The following is a 20,129-nucleotide window of genomic DNA, read 5'->3' as shown; positions in this document are numbered from 1 at the left end:
AACAAATTTACTAGTGCATATTAGTAAAACAACCTTTTTATTCTATCAATTAATTCAAGCAAAAAAAAATCCTGTTATTCATCTGTTTAATAAATGTCAAAACAGTGTTTGAACAAAAGAAAACAACTAATGTGAAAGTTATCTAAAAATATAATTTGCATTTTGTAATAATGAAAAGAGGAAGGAAAGTAATTCACTTTTTTATTAGTTCATATACTATTTTAGAAATATTTCACCATATTCAATGACTATTCCGGAACATTTTGGTTAATTTAAGATCAAAAGTGGTTTATTTTTCACTTGAAATCTAAACTGACTACATACGCATGCTTGAACAATTAAAACTATTATTATTCTCATAATTTATGCATTATAGACTTGTACTTTATCTTGTGATCCCTCATGGGAATATGATTTTTCTAAGAATGTGTTTTAACTTAATTAAATTGTTCTATTTATACATGTGATTACACAATAGCACATGCACTTTATAATTTCTTTGATATTATTAAATTTACATTATTGTATTGCAAGAAAAGGAAGTTTCATAATTCCATATTATTAGAGTTGCAAGAAAAGTCATTGATACCATATTCCTTCATCCTTTGGTAGAAAATGTATGAGTCATGCTTTATGAATGTTAATTTTTAATATTTTTATTAGGTTTTGCCTTTGGTTTTTTATAGTTGTTGAGGTCTTTATCAAATTTCAACTCCTTACTAACAAGAAGGAAAAGAGATAAATTAAACACTATTTTTTGAATATGTCCTCTATTTGATGGAATCTGATAGCAATATCTACTTATTCTTTTAAAGAAGACATTAGTGATATACCCATAACTCCATAAGAAGTATTTGGAGGAAAGTCTCACAAAATCAAGTGATGGCTAAGATTACAAAGGATATGTTACTTTTTAGAAGAAGTATTAATGAAAAATAAATTAATCATAACAAATACCAAAATTAATATAGTGATCAAAATAATAATCCTGCGAACTTTTATTGGTAAAATATCCTATTTAGTCCTTTTAATATAGTCAGTCTACCATTTTGGTCCCCCTAATATAATTTGTCCCTAGGAGGTCCTTATGAGGACTTACATTTAAAGACCTCCTAGGACAAATTATATTAGAAAGAATGACTTATATTTTTTAAAAATTAAAATACAGGGATCTCTTAAGGACAAATCATATTAGAAGGACCAAAGGGGTATACTTACTATATTAGAGAGACTAAGTAGGGTATTTTACCAACTTTTTTTATATATATTTCCTATCAGAACAAAAGAGAAATTAAAATAGGGTTATCTCAAATGAATTTACCTGAATGTATGATATTATTGATATTTTGAGACGTAGTCCTGTCTTTCAAGTGAGATTTTATTAGGATATGGTTCCCAAGGATTCGACGAGGAGCAATTTCTCCTAAGAATAGAAAAGATCTAATAAAGCATAATAGAAAATGGCATTAAGACAGTAAAGTAAGAAATCAAATAGAAAACTCAAAAGCAACATGAAAGTTTTGGTTTTCGGAGGCGGCTAGGGTTTCTCTTGCCTTTAGGAGGCGGCTAGGGTTTCTAAGGGTAAAACTTATTCAGGAACCACATATATATAGGTCCACAAAAACCTTTATTGGAGGAAAAATGATCGGTCCAAATGACCATAATGTCCTAATTAAAGTATTACCAAAAAAACTTACAACGTTTTCAGTAACCTTATTTGCTTGTTGTAGTTGAAATTGTATAAAATATTGATATAAATTAGGTTCTATATTGTTGGTTCATAATGCATTTTTCTTGACCTTTGTATTGATTTTACTTCTTTTGGTTCAAATGACTTCTTTAAGTAATTCTTACAAGTAGGAAAGTGGTGTTTGACCATAATTTCATGACGAGTGAAGGAATTTAAAAAAGGGAGAGCCCCCTCCCCCACCAAAACCCAACCCAAACCCCATTTTGCAAAGGCGTCTGGGACCCAAACTCAAGCGATTGCATATATAAAGCTTTAGAAGAGGGTTTTAAGGAGAAAGAGCGAGGAGTTATTGACGTTAGGATCTATGGAAGAATCTATAATTTGTTCTTTTCTGAAGAATAGGGAGTTCTCCCTTCTTTAATCTTTGTATTAGCTTGAACGTTGTTTGAATCATGGTTGTTAATTTGTAATTCAAGCATAAGGATGTAGAATTCTTAGTCTAGGATTGAGATTAGCACAATGTTGTAGTGGAATGACTATGTTTTGAGATAATCTTTCTTTTTAATGGTATTGCACTTTGATTTGGTTTTAATTTTCTATATAGATTGTGAATGCAAAAACATTTGCTTGTATGATCATAAAAATTCAAAGTAAGTTGAAAGGTAAACCTTGATCTCGAACCCCTTAAGACCAAAGTTGAGATCCTAGCCAAAATTTCTTGAGGAGATTATTGAATTGTCAAAATTAAAAAAGGTTAATTTTGGTTTAACTACAACAAAAGTAGGAGTTATCCTAATCTAAGCACCTTAGTACATCCTCAAAAAAAGTAGCAAGTACCTAAGGACAATTTATCTTCAAAGTAATTTTCCTAACTAGAAAAGACCTAAAGCATATCCTCCATTACTCCTTATGGGGAACCTCATGTTGTGAAACGATGGCTCATCAATCCGACAGTGCACAAGTCAATAATCGTGGCTCACCAACCTTGGTCAAAAAATAGCAGCCACCTAACTAATGTTAGGAGAATTAATTAGCACTTAAGGGCATCTCTTCTTTGCCTATAAATAGGCAAGAAGATGGATCTCACACATTATGACCAAGTAAAAGAGAGAGTGAGAGTGAGGAAGTGAGTTAGAGAAAATAGAAGAGTAGGAAAAAAACACATATTTTTTAAGAGTTAGTATGTTCTCCTAGTATAATAGAGAGTACGAGTTTTCTCTTTATCATTAGAGAGATTGTAACTCCTAAAATTTTTTCACTTAATAAATTCTTCTATTTTTGCTTGTAGTTTTTACCCTAATTATTTCAGAGTTTTCTACTGAATATATGAGTGTCTTTTATCTTCATTATTACATTTTAATTTCTTCTGCCATGACCGGACTCTATTCGATCCTATTTTTTTTATAACAAGTGGTATCAGAGATAAATCTGGGTGTGTATATCTACTTATCGTATGCTCTATAACTGCCACCATTAGTGGATTCTCCACATCAAAAAAATAAATTAGATTATTATTCACCCATTGAAGAAACTAGTTACTGTTTTGAAGCAATCTAAAATAGAAGCAACGGCTGCAAAATACGAGAATGAGAAATTCAGTGTGAGTAATTTCTTACCGTAGAAGCTGAAGATAAAGGCAACCTTGAGGAAGGATAATTGTTTGGCAACTATTAGTGAAATTCCAACTAAGGTCAAAGATGGCAAGTGGATTGAGATGGACGAGAATGTAGTTACAAATCTGGCTATTGCTGATGGAGTTTTATCAAGTATAGTAGAGAAGAAGACGACGAAGGAGATTTAGGATCATCTCACTAAGTTGTATAAGGCCAAGTTACTCCACAATAAGATTTTCCTTAAAAAGAAACTCTATTTTTTGTGCATAGCAAAATTCACTTTAGTGATAGAGCATCTGAAAACACTGAATACTCTATTGTCCCAACTCGCATTGCTGGGACATAAAATAGAGTCAGGTGAACATGTCGAACTTCTACTCCAAAGTCTACCAGATTCATATAATTAACTCATCATCAACTTAACAAACAATGTCCACATGGACATTCTAGTCTTTGATGACATTACAACTGCTATTCTTAAGGAAGAGAGTCGAAGCAAGAACAAGGAAGACATGCTAGCTAGTTCGCAACAAGCGGAGACATTGATGGTGATGAAAAGAAGCCCAACAAAACATAGCTCTAGTGGGAGATACAATCATGGCAGATCGAAATCAAGGAGTAAGAAGACTTTCAGCCTTTGATTTTATTTAAAATATCATGGAAGTTGTTATAGACAATTTTTTTTGTGTATGGCACAAATTTTGATAATTGCTTAATTAACTTTTCCAAAGTAGTGCTATATAGGTACAAAGAAATGATTCTCATCCTTAATTTGGAGAGGTGTCATTTTATGGTACGTGAAGGCATTATGCTACGATACATGGTGTTTGAGCATGGTATTAAAGTGTACAAGGAAAAAAGTGGAAGTCCTTGAGAAAATGCAGCTACCTACATCAGCCAATAGAGTGTGCAGTTTTTTGGGGCACGCACTTTTACCAAAGTTTCATAAAAGACTTCTTAAAGATGGCAAAACCTTTGACTACTTTATTACTTAAAGATGCTCCTTTCAGCTTTAAACAAGCCTATTTTGTTGTATTTTTTTTTGTTGTTCTTGTTGGTTCTTATTGCTTTTGATGATTGTTTAAAAGGGTATATTTTATTCTTTTTGGTTGCTAATAAGTTCTAATTAAAACAATTAATTAACATATATGCATATATTTTCTATAGAAATGATGGCATCTCAAGGTAGTAATTCTTCTACTACTGTTGGTAGTAGTCAATCCGCTATAGGAATTGATGGCCCATTATCAGATGTTTTCAATACTCAGTTGGCCAACTATATTTTTTCCATTCTCAAGCTTTTTAAAAGTTGGGTTTTTTTATTCCTATTCTTTGGTTCAACTATTCATTTGCTTGGATTCAGTTTGACTTTTTCAGTCTAGTGGTTGTAATTGGGTGGGAAAAGCCGCAAATGTATTTTATTATTGATATTTATTCAGCATAAAACTGTTTGATTGGTTATTGTTTTTTAAGACATAATTTAATCACAAGTTGATGAATGCCATGTTTACAGTGATATATTAGATGAAACCTTATCTTGTTTTGGATAAGAAGTCTTGATTTTATTAGATTTTGATTTGTTGATAAATGTTCATTAAAGAGATTTGTATTTCTAGTTAATTTTTGTGTTTTGATTGAGAGAAAATAGTGCTGAAGATAGCAAACAATGTCCAATTGATTTTATTATATTTTGATTTGCTGATGAATTTTCTTGTGTTTCGCTTATCAGATATTTTTACTAATTCCTTTGAACTATTAAATGTTTTATTTTTTTCCCTTCTATTATTTGAATTGTCTAACATGATTCTGCTTTTGCTTTTTAGGGTGTTTTTTTTTGTGTGTCAAGTAGAGTTGCTGAATTTTGATTGAGTTTTGGAAAATTTATAATATGATAAAAATTTTTATATTAAATAATAATAATATTTTAATTTATTAATCGAGGCCGATGAATCCACGAACTCGAAAAATCCCTGCGGGGAAGGGGGCGAAGTTAAGGATGGGAGTAGGAAATCAGGGGCGAGGCCGGTGAATCCCCGCCCCGTTGACATCCCTTATCCTAATTGAGTTCTAGCTTCTGTTATAACATGACCATGTGACGCCTCCAGCCCAACCAGTTGTGCCAGTCTAAGTCGATACAGTTAACTCCTCCCAAGCTTTTTTTGTTAGTAATTAGCTTGTCTGCTCACATCATATCAGTAGGTACTTCTCCCAAGGGTCAGTACCCACCAAGGCGCGTCTCCATCTCATCAAAGATGGTCTTCAAGTATCTTCAAAATCTTCTTTCCAAACTTGATCTCTATCCATCCAAGTTTGGTCTTCACAATCTTTAAACTTGATTTCAATTCATCCAAGTTTGGTTCATCAATATTCTTCTCCCTAACTTGATTTTCTTTCATCCAAATTTAGCTCTTCAATATCTTCCAAACATGATCTTCATTCATCTAAGCTTGGGCTTCAATTATCTCTAGATATATTTGTGCCTTCAAATAGATTTGTCCTTAAATAGCCCATGTCTTCAAATAGTTTCACCCATATTTAGATTCCCTCAAAATTTGAATAAATCTTGAATTGTATTTAAATATGGCCTTGGTGAGATATTGCTTCCACGTGGTTGCTTGATTGATTCACTTGTCAAATATAGAAGTATCTTCATTTAGTCTTTGACTTCATATGGTTAGGATCATGTTTGCTTGCTCTTGAAGTTGCAACCCACTTGCCTTATATAGCCTCTCCAAATATAGCTCTGATCTCACAAAAATCTTCTTCATGCCTCCATACCAAGTCATCTTGCCATGTCACTAAACTTGCAACATCATCGTCATTGCCTTGTCATCTTGACTGGGTGTCAAATGATGCCAACTATAGAGCTTAGCTGTAACGGTTTATTTTTGTGTTGTCAATCTACATTTACGAGCAACGATGAGTCCCATTGTTAGGATAACTAATGAAAGATTAAAAAAAAAAAGAACAAGGAAGATAAATGATAGTAGAAGATGGGCATATATATATATATATATATATATATATATTATGCAATTAATGCATTTGTGATATGAGAAATAATTATAAAAAAGATTCTCTTGCTACGTTGTATCTGCTTCATGTATATTATGTGATAAGTATATAAATTGCATGAAATCATAATATTACTTTGATCTTATTTGTTGTTTATGTTAGGATTATACCCTTGAATGCCAATAATGATACTTATATTAGGGCATTTCATTTATATTATACATTCTTATTATTATCGGCATTCATTTTGATATTCATATAAATCATGTGATGGCATTATAATTAATTTTGAATATCATAGTCCATATGTATTAAGTAAAACTTTCTACTCTTTGTGGGATAAAAAGGAGAGCACTAGAAGAGTTTGGTACTTATACACTTAAATAGTTCACAAATCAAAGAACTTTTAATTGGCCGTTAAAGGTTCGTAAGGATTTGTATGACATATAGGTTAACAAAGAGTGCTAGTTGAACATTATGGAATAGTAGGAGCATATGTCATAAATACATCACTGGGATTGGTGTATTCGAACATGACTCGCAACAATCCAATCACATTGGTTTTACTCTTTGACATTCAATAATTGGGATTGTTGGTTATGATCATATGAGTGGATCTTAGACTTGAGGTATCATGATCACAATGTATTTGTGACGTCTTGTCTGTTATTAGAGTTGTTAGGCTCAGTTTACCTTTTGTTAGGGACGACATTAAAGTGCAACTGCGTTAGGCAAGTAGCAGTTGTGAGTGATCAGCAAGAAGAAATTCATTCTCTCAGAAGTAAACGAGTTATTATCCTATACAATTATAAGTATGTGAGATTAGAAGATATTGGTTAAGGCAGCTAAAATAATAGTGTGGGATACGAAAGATAGTTTGGTAATCTCACCCTACTATAGTTATTTGCATATGTTCGTGTTCAGTGAGTTTGACACTTACCATGGCTCTCACTCGGTTGGGATACAAGAACGAAAGGTTTATACACATATGGTAATCATAATCGGAAAGGTTCATAATGAACAACTCATTCTTGTTCAGTTGGGTTACGACGTGGGGCCACGAGGCTGGCTAGGTGTCACCCACGTTTTTTGATATCCTCGCTTTGCTAATCAGAACGAACCAAGGGAGTCACGTTTAAAAGGATAAAGAATTAATCTCATTTTGGGTGCAGGGGTAAACTTGTTAATTTATAATTTTACTTCATAGAATAAATGAAATTGTAAATTGGTCTAGGGTTTTTGTCTTAAGTTTAAATTTTGATTTAAATTTGATGAAGTCGAATATTTAATCAAAATTATAAGGGCTCAAAGACAAAAGTGGTTTTAGTTACACTAGGACTCATATTTCTAATAGAATTTCTATGATAATGTTTATCATATTATGAAGGTTCATATTTTGAATAGGACTTCATAATTGAATAATGTTTATCATATTATGAAGGTTCATATTTCAAATATGACTCATTATTGAATAATAATTATCATATTATGAAGGTTCATATTTTGAATAGCACTCATAATTGAATAATGTGTATCATGTTTTATGAAGTCTCTATAAATATGACTCCTCTCTAATCCTAGATTCAATCAATTAATTCTCTAGTGAAAAATTCCCAAGCTCTCTCTTCCTTTCTAACCCTAGCCACTATTTGGAGAAGAGGAGGAGATTGTCTCTTAATTTTGGCTAGTGATCTAGAGGCGTGAGAGTTTGGTTTGGCTCTAGGAGATCTACGACAATCCGAGAGACAAATTCGACATATCAAAAAAAGGCTTTTAAACATTAAGAGATAATTTTCTAGGTCTTTTAATTAAATTACGGTATTCATTAAAACAATTAGAACATATCGCAAATTTATTATTTCTTTCACATGCCTTTTTGATGTTATTTGATTTTTGCGATATAACCTAACAGTTTAATCATGCAATTTCACATGATTTCTGTATGGATTTTATTCTCATTGTTAGGAATACTGCTTTCTATTAATTTTCATGCAAATGAATAGAATTCGACCCCAAATGTATATTGTTTGATGCATTTTAGAAAGTAAAACAAGAAGTAAGAGATGGAGTATCATAAAGCGAGAAGGGGATGTAAAGTAAAGAAACAGAAAGAAACATGACTAACCTGCGTCAATTAATATGGGTGTGTTCAGTGTTGATGTGGATGTTCAGAAATCAAAATTAGAAAGATATACAAGTGGCCCATGTTACCCGACAACATCGGTGTTTCGTAACATAAAAAAACCCCCTTAGCCATATAAAAAGAAAGGGGGAAGAAAAGAAAAGGAGAAGGAGGACGACTAGGGTGAAAAGAGAAGCAATCTCCACAGAGGCACGAGAAGACGTCAACAGTTGAACCAAAGAGCGGAGAAAAGAGAACATCAAGCTCGGATCCAAGTCGATCTATCAATCGTCAAGCAGGGATAGGAAGTTTCTTTTCTTTTAAACTTTGAATTTTCTTGTCAAATGTTAAGATCAATGTCTATAGATTGTATCTTGAACATGGAGGAGTACAAACTTTTCTTTCTAGGATTGGGACAAGTCCAAGGATTGTAAAAGATATTTTGTTCTAAATTTCTCTTGTTTGTTAATGGTTTTTTTTTTTTTTATTTTGATTTGGTTTTAAAGCACTTAACGCTTGTGATTTTGAATTCTTTCAATTGCATGAACTTAGGTGTCAAAGGAAAGACTGAGAGGTGAACTTTGATACTAGAATTTTAGAACCAAACCTAGAATCTTGAATTAAGATTTCATGAGGATCCATTGGATTGTCACATAACTCAAAGGGTTAAATTAGGTTTAATCACCACAAGAGTAGGGATTTTCTTAATTGAACATCTTGTTATATCTTGAAAGAGGATAGGAAGTATTTAAGGAGGATCCACCTTTGAGATCAATTAGACCAAACCGAGAAGAGTTCAGAGCAAAGTCTTTTAGCCTTCCTTGTGGTGGACCCTGATCCTATGATAATTTAAAGTCGAATTTCCCCAAGCCATTATTCTTAATCGCCTTTAGCTTTTGTTAATTGTAGGATTTTAGTTTATTTGATTTAATTTTTCTTTTTATCTCATTTCACATTAGTTTGTTTATCTAGATAATCTTAATCGCAATTATTCGGTAATTTGCAATTTAGTCCCTCTGGAACGATAATTTTATTACTACTTGATCACACCATTATGCTATTAATGCATTTGTGATATGAGAAATAATTATAAAAAGATTCTCTTGCTACGTTGTATCCACTTCATGTTTTATCTTTTTCTTAGACATAAATTTAAGAAAATAGCGTCTAAAATGCTAGTTCCATGTTTTATAGTTATGATAATTGATTGGGAGATAAAGCATTATTCTTTCAACCAAGTCCAAATATCCTATAAACCAAATAGTAAGAAGTTTTAATTATTTAAATATGTATATTAATTAATTTTTAAAACAACTAATATTCATAAAACTTATTATTATATTAAAATAAAGTTTAACATTAAAATATTTAAATTTTATTAATATAAGTTAAGTCAAAATTTACTGATTTAGATAAAAAAAAAATCTTTTTAATAGTCCAGTAATATTTGCCACCCCCAATGTATATATATATATGACCTCCTTATCTTGTTAACCGGGGGAGGAGAGGATCTTAAAACCATTAAACACATTCTTTCTACTTTGAAGGAATTTCGAGCATAACAATTAATTTTCATAAGAATTGCCTAAACACTGGATTTAGAGCTTGCTAAAATGATTAATTGTGCCACTAAAGTGCTCTCCCCTTATCTTACCTTGATGTTCTTCTTCTTGGAAGACTACCCCGCTTGTAGGATTGGGATAAGCTCACTTTGAAAATCAAATCCAAAGTCGCCTCTTAAAAACTAGTATGCCCTATAAAGCCAATTTTAGTTATTGTTTAATAATAAAATAGTTTTATTTCATTGCATCCATAATTATGGATTTCAAATTTATGATAGAGATCATTAAAGTGAGACATGGTTATCTATGTTCCTTGCAACCCAAAATAGTTCACAACATATGAGATAAAATATGATTTTGTATTCATTATTAGTTGTCACATGTTGTACTACTATATGTGATAGAATAATATGTCTCAGCCACTAGAGTGGAGACTCTTAGTAACATTGTGGATATTTGTAGCTGACAAATATTGAACTGGACCATACATAACTCTTAGACCAAACATTGTCATAGAAGAAAAAGAGTTATTCTGTTACAGAAAGTCCTTATTACCTGAGGATGTTATTAAATGTTATATATAAATTATATTACTTTGATAGTGTCAACCGGTGATGCTAATTGCAGGTTATATACTGACACGTTGGGTTATATAATAAATACATGAAGATTTGCAGTCATCCAAGATGAAATCTATCACTCCTATTGTAGGAGAGAATATTCTAGATTGTGTTTCTTATGTGTTGGATAAAAATTCAGCTGGTTAATTTTTTGAAAATATTTTATTATATATAAAATATATATTATTATACATTTTATATGAAATTGTTTTATGTCCAATAATGTAAAGAAACACATATAAGTGGAGATCGACAGTGCCATTGGTGGTCTAATCATCCCACTTATATGGAATATTTATTGATAGAGGGACTAATATGTAAAATATTATATTGGGGGTCTCACATATGAATATCTCTAATCTTTTGGATTAAATTGCAATTTGTTGATGGATATGATTGGTGATTATCAAAATTAGTATGGACTAATTTGCTAAAGATACAGTGATCCAAACTAGAGCTGTCAAAGGCGGGGCTGGCCGGCCCGCGGGTTGGCAAAATCCACCATTTGGCGGGCTAGCAAAATGCCAACCCTACCCGACCCACCTTGGGTTGGCGGGATGAGCGGGCCGGCCCGCCAAAAATATAAAACAATTTTAAAATCATATATTTCATATATTTATTATTATTTTGAATTAAACCAAACAAAAAAAATCATTTAAAGCCCAAAACATAATACAAAAAATACATAACAAAAGAGTTTCAACATATGAGGCACAATAAATCTCACACAACTAAAATAATAAAAGAAGTAAATAACAAAATACCCACAACACTAATTAGCATAATATTACAAAATTCCCACATCAACAAGACAACAAGCCATAGATAAAAGAAATATAAATACCATGACACTACCACATAAAGTACCTAAAACATTTATACTCATTTATCATCCATTATAAGCAACAATAATTACATCCACATGACTACTTAAATTGCTAATTGATAATAAAAATCGGTCCTCCTTCCTATTCATAAGCAAAACCATCTTCTAAAATTCCAACAAAAAACATTTTCACATCAATAATGCATTAACCCTTCAACCATAAGACAAAATATATTTCATAATTCATCATCTCTATCTCTCTCTTAAGACATAAAATAATAGAGTTTATTAAAAACATCTTCCCATCAACAATACAATAGTCCATCAACCATAAAACAAAAATATATTTCATAATTCTTTCATCTCTCTCTTAAGAGATATACAATAATAAAGTTCATTAAAAATTTAAAATTCATCATTCATTAAATCTTTCAAATTTTCCTCTTCTCTATCTCCTCCTTCCCTTTTATCTTTATCAATAACTTCAAAAATGTTTGAACCCTCATCCGATATAGTTGGCTTAGTAATTGCTTCATCTTCATTATCTACATAAAAACCCCAAATATAAAAAGTAGTTAAACATTAAATTTAAAATAAATCAACACTTTAAGATTTCAACCAAACGAACAATTTAAATTAATAACTTGTAAGTAAATTACCAATGTTATAACCATGCAACCAATTACGGGTACAAATGAGAGCTTGTACTTTTTCACGAAGGGTATAACTTCTATATTTGTTGAACGCACGAGCACCAATAGAAAAAGCCAATTCATATGCAACAGTTGTTATTGGGATAGCCAAGACATCACTTGCCATTAATGCAAGAATTGGGAATCTATGCTTATGATTCTTTCAATATTCCAACACATCCAAATCTTCATAATATGCAAATTCAAGCTTTGCCTCCTCCAAATAAAGATCCAATTGAAATTTTCCGGCACTTGTAATTGATTGACTCTCAAATGCTTTAATTTCCTACATTTAATAATTAGCATATGCTGTTATAAAAAATATAAACAAATTAGATAAATAGAAAAAGAAAGAAAGAAAGTGTTATAGCACTTACATCAAAGATTCTTTTGCCCTTACTTTTAATTCCTCCACCACCTTGTGTAGATGTAGGTGTAATGATAGAAGAAGATTGTGGTTGTGAAGAACTTGACTTATTAGCATTTGAATAATACTCAAAAAGTTTGTATAGCTTTGTTCTCACAAGTAACATCTTCTCTTGGCATTGAGTAGAATCACTCTCAACTTTCCTATAAAAATACTCCAACATTGACAATTTAATTCTTAGGTCAAGAATAGCCCCAAATGCAAGTACTATACTATATTGTCTCCAATATTTATCAAAATTTTTCTTTCATCCTTCTACACATGTCACTAATCACCACATCTTTACTTGACAAGTTTTTTTTAATAAAACTTCAATCTTCCAAACTTGCATAAAATACAAATTTGATGTAAGATAAGAAGATCCCAAGATCAAGTTGGTAGTGTCATAAAATGGCTCCAAGAATTCATATATTTTCTCTCCTCTTTTCCATTCTTCATTTGAAGGACAATACTTGTAATTTCTATCATTCAATTGAAGAGAAGTAAATGCCCTTTTATATTTAAGGACACTATCCAACATTAAATATGTCAAATTCCAATGGGTGGACACATCTAATTGCAAGCCAATACTAGTGTCGATGTTGCCAACTACGCCCACATATTCTTCAAATTTTTTCATTCTACTTTCTTAACCATTCACATATTTGACAGATTCTCTGATTTTATGCAAAGCTTCAGAAGCTACCTTCAAACCTTCTTGCACAATAAGATTCAATATGTGAGCAGAACAACAAATATGAAAAAATTCGCCATCACATAACAAACTATCATGCAAAGACAACTGCTTTTTCAAAATATCTTGCATATTGTCATTGCTAGATGCATTATCCAATGTCAAAAAAAAATATTTTTTTCTCAATTCCCCATTCTTTTAAAAATGTAAATAACTTTGCAGCCAATTCAACTCTTAAGTGTGGAGGAGGCATTTCAGCAAAATTCAAAAGTTTACTCTTTAATTTCCAATTTTCATCAACAAAATGTCCAGTCAAGCAAATGTAGCCTTCACTAGTGCATGCAGTCCACACATATGAAGTTAAGCAAATTCTGTTATGAATATTACCCAAAATGTGTTTAAGTTTTTCTTTCTCTCTCATATATATTCTTGTAATATCAGAAACAAGAGTATTTCTAGTAATGCAAGCACCATCAGGATTCACATATTTTATCCAAGCTCTAATGTCATCATATTCAACAAATGAAAATGGCAAATCATGTTTTATAACTGCAGCAGCTAATAAGTCACGTGCAATTTTTGGATCTATTTTTTTAGACCTTATCTTCCCTTCATGATCAAAAAACATCTGTCCCACATCATTCATTTTAATCATTTTGCAGTTATCTTTGTGGCGCCTCAAATAAGAAGTCCCATACTTTTTACCCCCGCATTTATATTCTTTCTTGCATCGCTTGCATTCTGCTATTTATATGCCATCTTGATTCACCCCCTTCTTCATAAAAAAAATTCCAAACATCAGAAAATTCTTTCGCCTTTTTAGTTTTCTCCTTACCGGATTTGATGTTTTCCAATTCTTCTTCATCTAAGTTCACACTTTTATTCAAAGAGGTGGATTCCATGATTTTTATTTATTTTGCAAATGTGTATCAAAAATATAACAAATATCATACATGATAAGATGATAAGATACAATTTTAAATATAACTACATCACTTAGTAATGTATAATAAAACGACAAATATTCAAGTGATAATCATGAGTAGCTATTAATTATGGTGAAAAAAATCAAGTAGCTATTAATCATGAGTGTGATCATAGAAAACAATTAGAACAGAATGAATGTGGACCATGTGATATTACCAAACCTTGATTTTTTTTCTATTCATAACTTTATAAGTGTATATTCATGTGGGCATGTTTGAGAGCTCTAGTCCATATTCCCTAAGTAATACAATAAACATGTGTAATAGCAAGTTGTATATTCATTATGAGGAGTGCAATTGCAAGTTATGTTCATAACTTTACAAGTGTATATTCATAATCAGGAGTGCCTATATATGTCTCCATATTTACCAAACCATTCAATAAACGTGTGTAATATCATTTAATTAATACAAATAAATGACTAACTTTTTCTAGAAAATAATAGATAGGAGACCACCTGATAATTAAAAATATATATGTCTGAGTACCTATATAGCTCAGATAGATCAAATAGCTTTCTTAATTATTATGAGGCACATTATTATATGCACATATTAGTCAGCAGGTCCAAGCCTGTTGCTTTACTAGCAACAAAAATAGTTTTTGAATTAAGTTACATATCATGCATAATTTTTCAACTTGAGGTGTAGGGTGGTATATTAGATACATAAATATCATGCCTAGTAAGTAATTTGCTCCGTATCAATAACTAGCTAGTGTGAGTGTAGTTGTAAAACTAACATAATAAATAACTAGAAAATTATAATAAACATGGTAAATAATTCACCCTATATTAAACTAGTATCCACTATGCAACAACTTTTTCCTTTTAACTAGAGGGATCGAATATTTATTGTTAATTTACCAAGCCCATCAGGCGGCACTTTAAGTGAGAGACGCCTTTTTATTTACCCCGCGGATCAATTGGTGAGAGGCGCTCACTTTAAGTGAGACAAAAGGATTAGGTCGCGGGTTCAACTCCGGGGGAGTGAGAATTATTTCCCGACTAAGCAAAACTATACCTGGCTTGTGATTGAGTTCTGTTCGGGGTCTCACTGAGGTTGGCCGGTCTCTCACAAAAAAGGCGCCTTTTTTTTTAGGTGAAAGATTATACCTCATGGCGAAAGATTATACCTCAATCAACTATACTTCACATTACATCAAATATATCATGCAAAATCTCATCCTTGAGACGTGATTAAATCCATAAAAACATCACGGTCAAAGATCCTAAGAATATGGTTAGGTGCACACATCAAAAGAGGAACACTATTCCCTCAACTACAAATTGGACACAAACCCTAGAAACTCAAGGGCTAAATCTAAGGTTTAAAAGTGAATCACAAATAGGAACAAATTTCAGGGTTTCAAAAAGGAAGAAATCAAGAGCCAACAAGCATCAATAATAATCATTAAAATTATGCACAAAGCTCTAGAATCCTACCTTGAAAGAAGCGAACAAACTCTCGAAAAGAAGATCCACTAGTCCTTGCCGGCGGCACCACCATGAAGGAAACGGAAGGGAGATTGGGAGTTTTTTTTCCCATGACAATTGAAGATCATGGGCGGTGGAGATATAGTTAGGTCGTGATATTTGGTAACCGCTAGGGATAAGAACAAGGGTTATAAAATTTAAAACAAATCGATGGCTATGATTAAAAAAATTTCCATCAATGGCTAGGATCTAATCAGGCAGTGGGGTCCACACCTAGGATCTAGGGGGAATTGGGTATTTTATATATTGAAGAATTTAACCTTGGTCTCCTAGGAAAATGGTGGTGGAAATTCACGACTAGAGGGGTGGTGTGATGCTAATGTAACTCATTTCAACTAGTTTTCGTAATGTCCACATCTTGAACCTTTACATTGACCGCCCTCTCTGATATCCTTCTTTTAGAATGATATTCTAAGATATCTCTCATGATTCATATTCTGCATTGCCTCTATTATCATAGATGGGGAGACTGCCTTATTCTAGTGGGATTGATAGATTAATAAGTGTGCACATATATTTCCTCTAGCAGGAGGTGTTTAATGTCTCTCACCAACCCACCTTGACATTACCTTTTCCTTTAGGGAGTGAGTATTTATAATCCTTGACACCTTATATAGTAGTGGCGGCCTTAAAATCATAGAACCTGATTCTCTCGAAGGCTTTCTCTGTCAAATCATTATATAGGATCCCTATGGTTGGAAGAGATGTCAGGAGACTCCTCGTATTTGGAAATGCACCTATCCCCTAACAACCAATTTGTTCATGTGGTTGGCTTTGGATAATAAAATTTTCACCATAAAAAATTTAGCAGCTAGAAGATGCAACAAACTCCCAACTGTTATGTATGTTCTCTACCATGCATCCACTTAATTTGTTAACCACCTCTTCACAGGGTATCAATTTGCTCCACATATATGGGACTTTTATAGCCACTTATTTCGAATGCCTACTTCACCAACCATCCTCAAGGCCCTCTAGGCCCCTTTGGAGCAAGGGATTTTATAAGAGTATTTGGGATGTATTAGTCATGTTATTATCTAAACCATTTGGATTGTATGAAATGAATACATTTTTAAATCCACAATGGTACTGCTTTCCTTGACATTGTGCAGAACTAATAATATGTTTATAATGTGGATGTCTACATCTCTAGATAAAAAAAAAGAGTCAAATTAGAGGACTCAAACAAGACAGTGATGTGCAATTTAGGCCCTATTTGGTTCTCGGGATAGATATGGGAATAGGGTGATGGGAATAGGGATGGGGTGGGGATGTAAGATCTGGATATAGGAATGAAAGTAATATTTGGTTTGAGGGAATACAAATGGGAATAGGAAAAGTTAAGAGAAAGAGATGTAATAAAATTACTATTTTATTTTAAAATATACACTTTAATTATTTTATATAAAAATTATTTATGAAGTTAAGATTGGATAAAATTTTTAAAATAACCGTAAATATTATCCATTTGAAAAATTAATTATTTGAGATATTTATAATTAAATTTTAATTATTTTATATAAAAAGTAATTGACAAATTAAGGACAGATAAATTTTAAAAGATAATAATTTCAAATTAAATTGGTATTAAATTAAATAAGTGGATGCCAATATATTACGCCTAATAATATTAATATGTTCTAAATTTTTTAATTACCAAAACAAAAAAGATAATGTCAATATGGTAATTTTGTAAACCTATCAATTTTAGGAGAAATCCACATACAGGGTTTTTTGGGGGCATTCATGCCTCCCCATGCTATCTCCAAATAATTTGATGTATACCCAACATAGGTATGTACTAAAAGAAGGAGTGATCCCTCATGTATTAAGGATCACTTCTTTAAACCAAAGGAAACCTTAAAGTTATTGAAATCAAACAAAAACGAGACAAGTGATCATATTGTACTTGCACCTCCCAAAGGACATGACTAATTCATCATGAGTACTTTCAATGTTTTCTTGAGAAAATAAAATATCTCATATCCTCCTAAAAACTCATGTTTTTTCTTTTTTTTTTATTTTCATTTTTATATTTTTTTCTGCATTCTATAGTTGAGTTTATCCCTTTTAACATAATTCCCTATGTTATATCCCATATTTTCTTTACCATTACTCCTTTTTAATCTAAACTTTTTAACCTATTATTTTAAAATTATTATTTAGTCTCCTATTTCCCGTGTGCCTCCTCAGAGAACCAGCATTTTTTTTATCCTACTTATAAATTACTTTTCAAGCCAAAAACAATTTTCATTTTATTTATTTTAATCTAATCTCTTAAAAAATCCGCTCCAATTAAATAAATCTCTTCCCCAATTTTGTTTAAATCAAACTCCATCTAAACACCACGGACACAACCACTTAAAAATACAGCCAAACCCAAAAAAAAAAAATTAATTAAATTAATTTAAATGAATTTAAATTAATTTTTTTAAAAAAAATAAAACAGCTGGCCATTTTGAACCTAAATCGTGGAACGTAACCGAACCGCCATAAAGGAAAAACCGTAACCGTCCTAAAACCGGAATCTGTTCGGTCGGTTTCAAAATTTAAAAACCATCGAATCGGCTGTTCAAACCGCTGGTTCCACTTGAATCAAAAGATTCAAAATATCAAATTACTTAGTTTTATATATATATATATATATATATATAATTATTATTATTATATTATATAAAATAATGTTATGACTTATGATATCTGAATAGGTTTGACCATTTAAAATTTTGAGTCGTGTGAATCATCTGATTAGGTTAGGTTTGAACACTTGAATTAAATCAATTGATTAAGTTTTTATTTTGTTGATTTGTTCTCGCCGGCACTCTCTTAAAGGCTTGAAAATTCTAAATCCTCTTTGATAAAATCCTAATCCTAGATCTCTATTCGAGGGCGGCGGGTCGGATCGGTGGAAGCCCGACTTGATGGTGGAGAAGATGGGGAGGAACAAGCTCGAGCTGGAAGTGAGATGGCTGTGAGTTCATCTTCGATGGATTACTGGAGACGGTTCTTCCGTAGCTTGATCTTGGATATCTTTGACGTGATAGAGAAGGCGATCATGGTTGCTGCGTCCGATCATTCTGATTTCTAAGGTGTTCCTTCTGAGACGGGATGGAATCGCTATGACTTTCTTCGCTCATCGGACTGCGGAGGTGAATGACATAGCAAACAAAAAATAGCATGTTTAAACCATCAAATAGGAACCGTTGAACCGAATCGCCAGCCGCCAAAAACCTTGGCTAGGCGGTTCGGTTCCGGTTCAAAGTTTTTTAGAACAGTAATCTGCGGTTCAGGAACCGTAACCGGCGGTTCCTGAACCGTGGCCATGTCTACTCTGAACAACTACTCACCCTAGTCCCACGTGACAAAAATTTTAAATTAAACTTTAAAAAATTAAATTAAATTAGGTAAAATTATTTGTTACTCCTTACAACATTTTCAAATATCTCATGTAGTCCCTCCTCTGACATTTTTAATTTTCCTAGATAATCTCATTTTTTTAAATTTACTTATTTTTTAGTACTTGCAACTCATACCGTCAATTTATTTTATTTACAAAAATCTAATTTTACACTTAAGAAATTTATTTCCCGTTTATTAAATATATTTTTTTATTTAATATATGTAACTACATAACATTTTTTTTAATATTTGTTTTTGATGTTTAATATTTTAGTTTCTTATTTACTATTTTATATTTTCGTTTAAAAATATTGAGGGGTATTTCAATCCACGCCAACTACTTTTCTGATAAAAGTAGCTATTAGAGTATTAGAAAAAGAAAGGATTTTTTTTTTATATGATATAGTTTAAAGATTTTTTTTTATCAAGTGAGAAAATTGGAGATAGGGATGCAAGTGGGGCGAGGAGGGATTTTTCATCTCAAAATTCCCCGTGGGGGAGAAATTCCCCCTTCTCACTCCCCCACGGGTTGAGGAATTTCTACCCTACCAAATATTTTTTCCTAATTACACATATAACATATCATATATGAAATTAAAAAAAAAACGTAAACAAAATATTCCTTAAACATTATTTAATGTATGAGAAAACAACAAATTTCGATGAAATTGAAAAATTAATCAATTTAATCTTAGGTTTAATATAACATATTTATCTATAATAAGAAATAAAAAATTTTGATTAAAATTTTTAAAACAATTTTTTATATAATTATCTCCGAGAATTGCATTGGAGTAACACTGATTTTTATTAAAAATCTAAAATATTATTAATAAATATTAAAAATAAAATTTTTAAACCCCAAATATTAGTCATTATAATATTATATTAATATTGAATTTTTTTAATAAATAAAATAAATCATATGAATTATTTTTAGTATATATATAAAATATATATTTAATTTAAAAATAGAGAAATCCTCTTCCCCGCGGGGAGATGATATTA

The sequence above is a fragment of the Dioscorea cayenensis genome, chromosome 2 (genome assembly GCF_009730915.1).
Source record: "Dioscorea cayenensis subsp. rotundata cultivar TDr96_F1 chromosome 2, TDr96_F1_v2_PseudoChromosome.rev07_lg8_w22 25.fasta, whole genome shotgun sequence".
Taxonomy (NCBI): domain Eukaryota; kingdom Viridiplantae; phylum Streptophyta; class Magnoliopsida; order Dioscoreales; family Dioscoreaceae; genus Dioscorea; species Dioscorea cayenensis.
The sequence above is the reverse complement of the archived record's forward strand: the minus strand, read 5'-3'. Positions refer to the sequence as shown.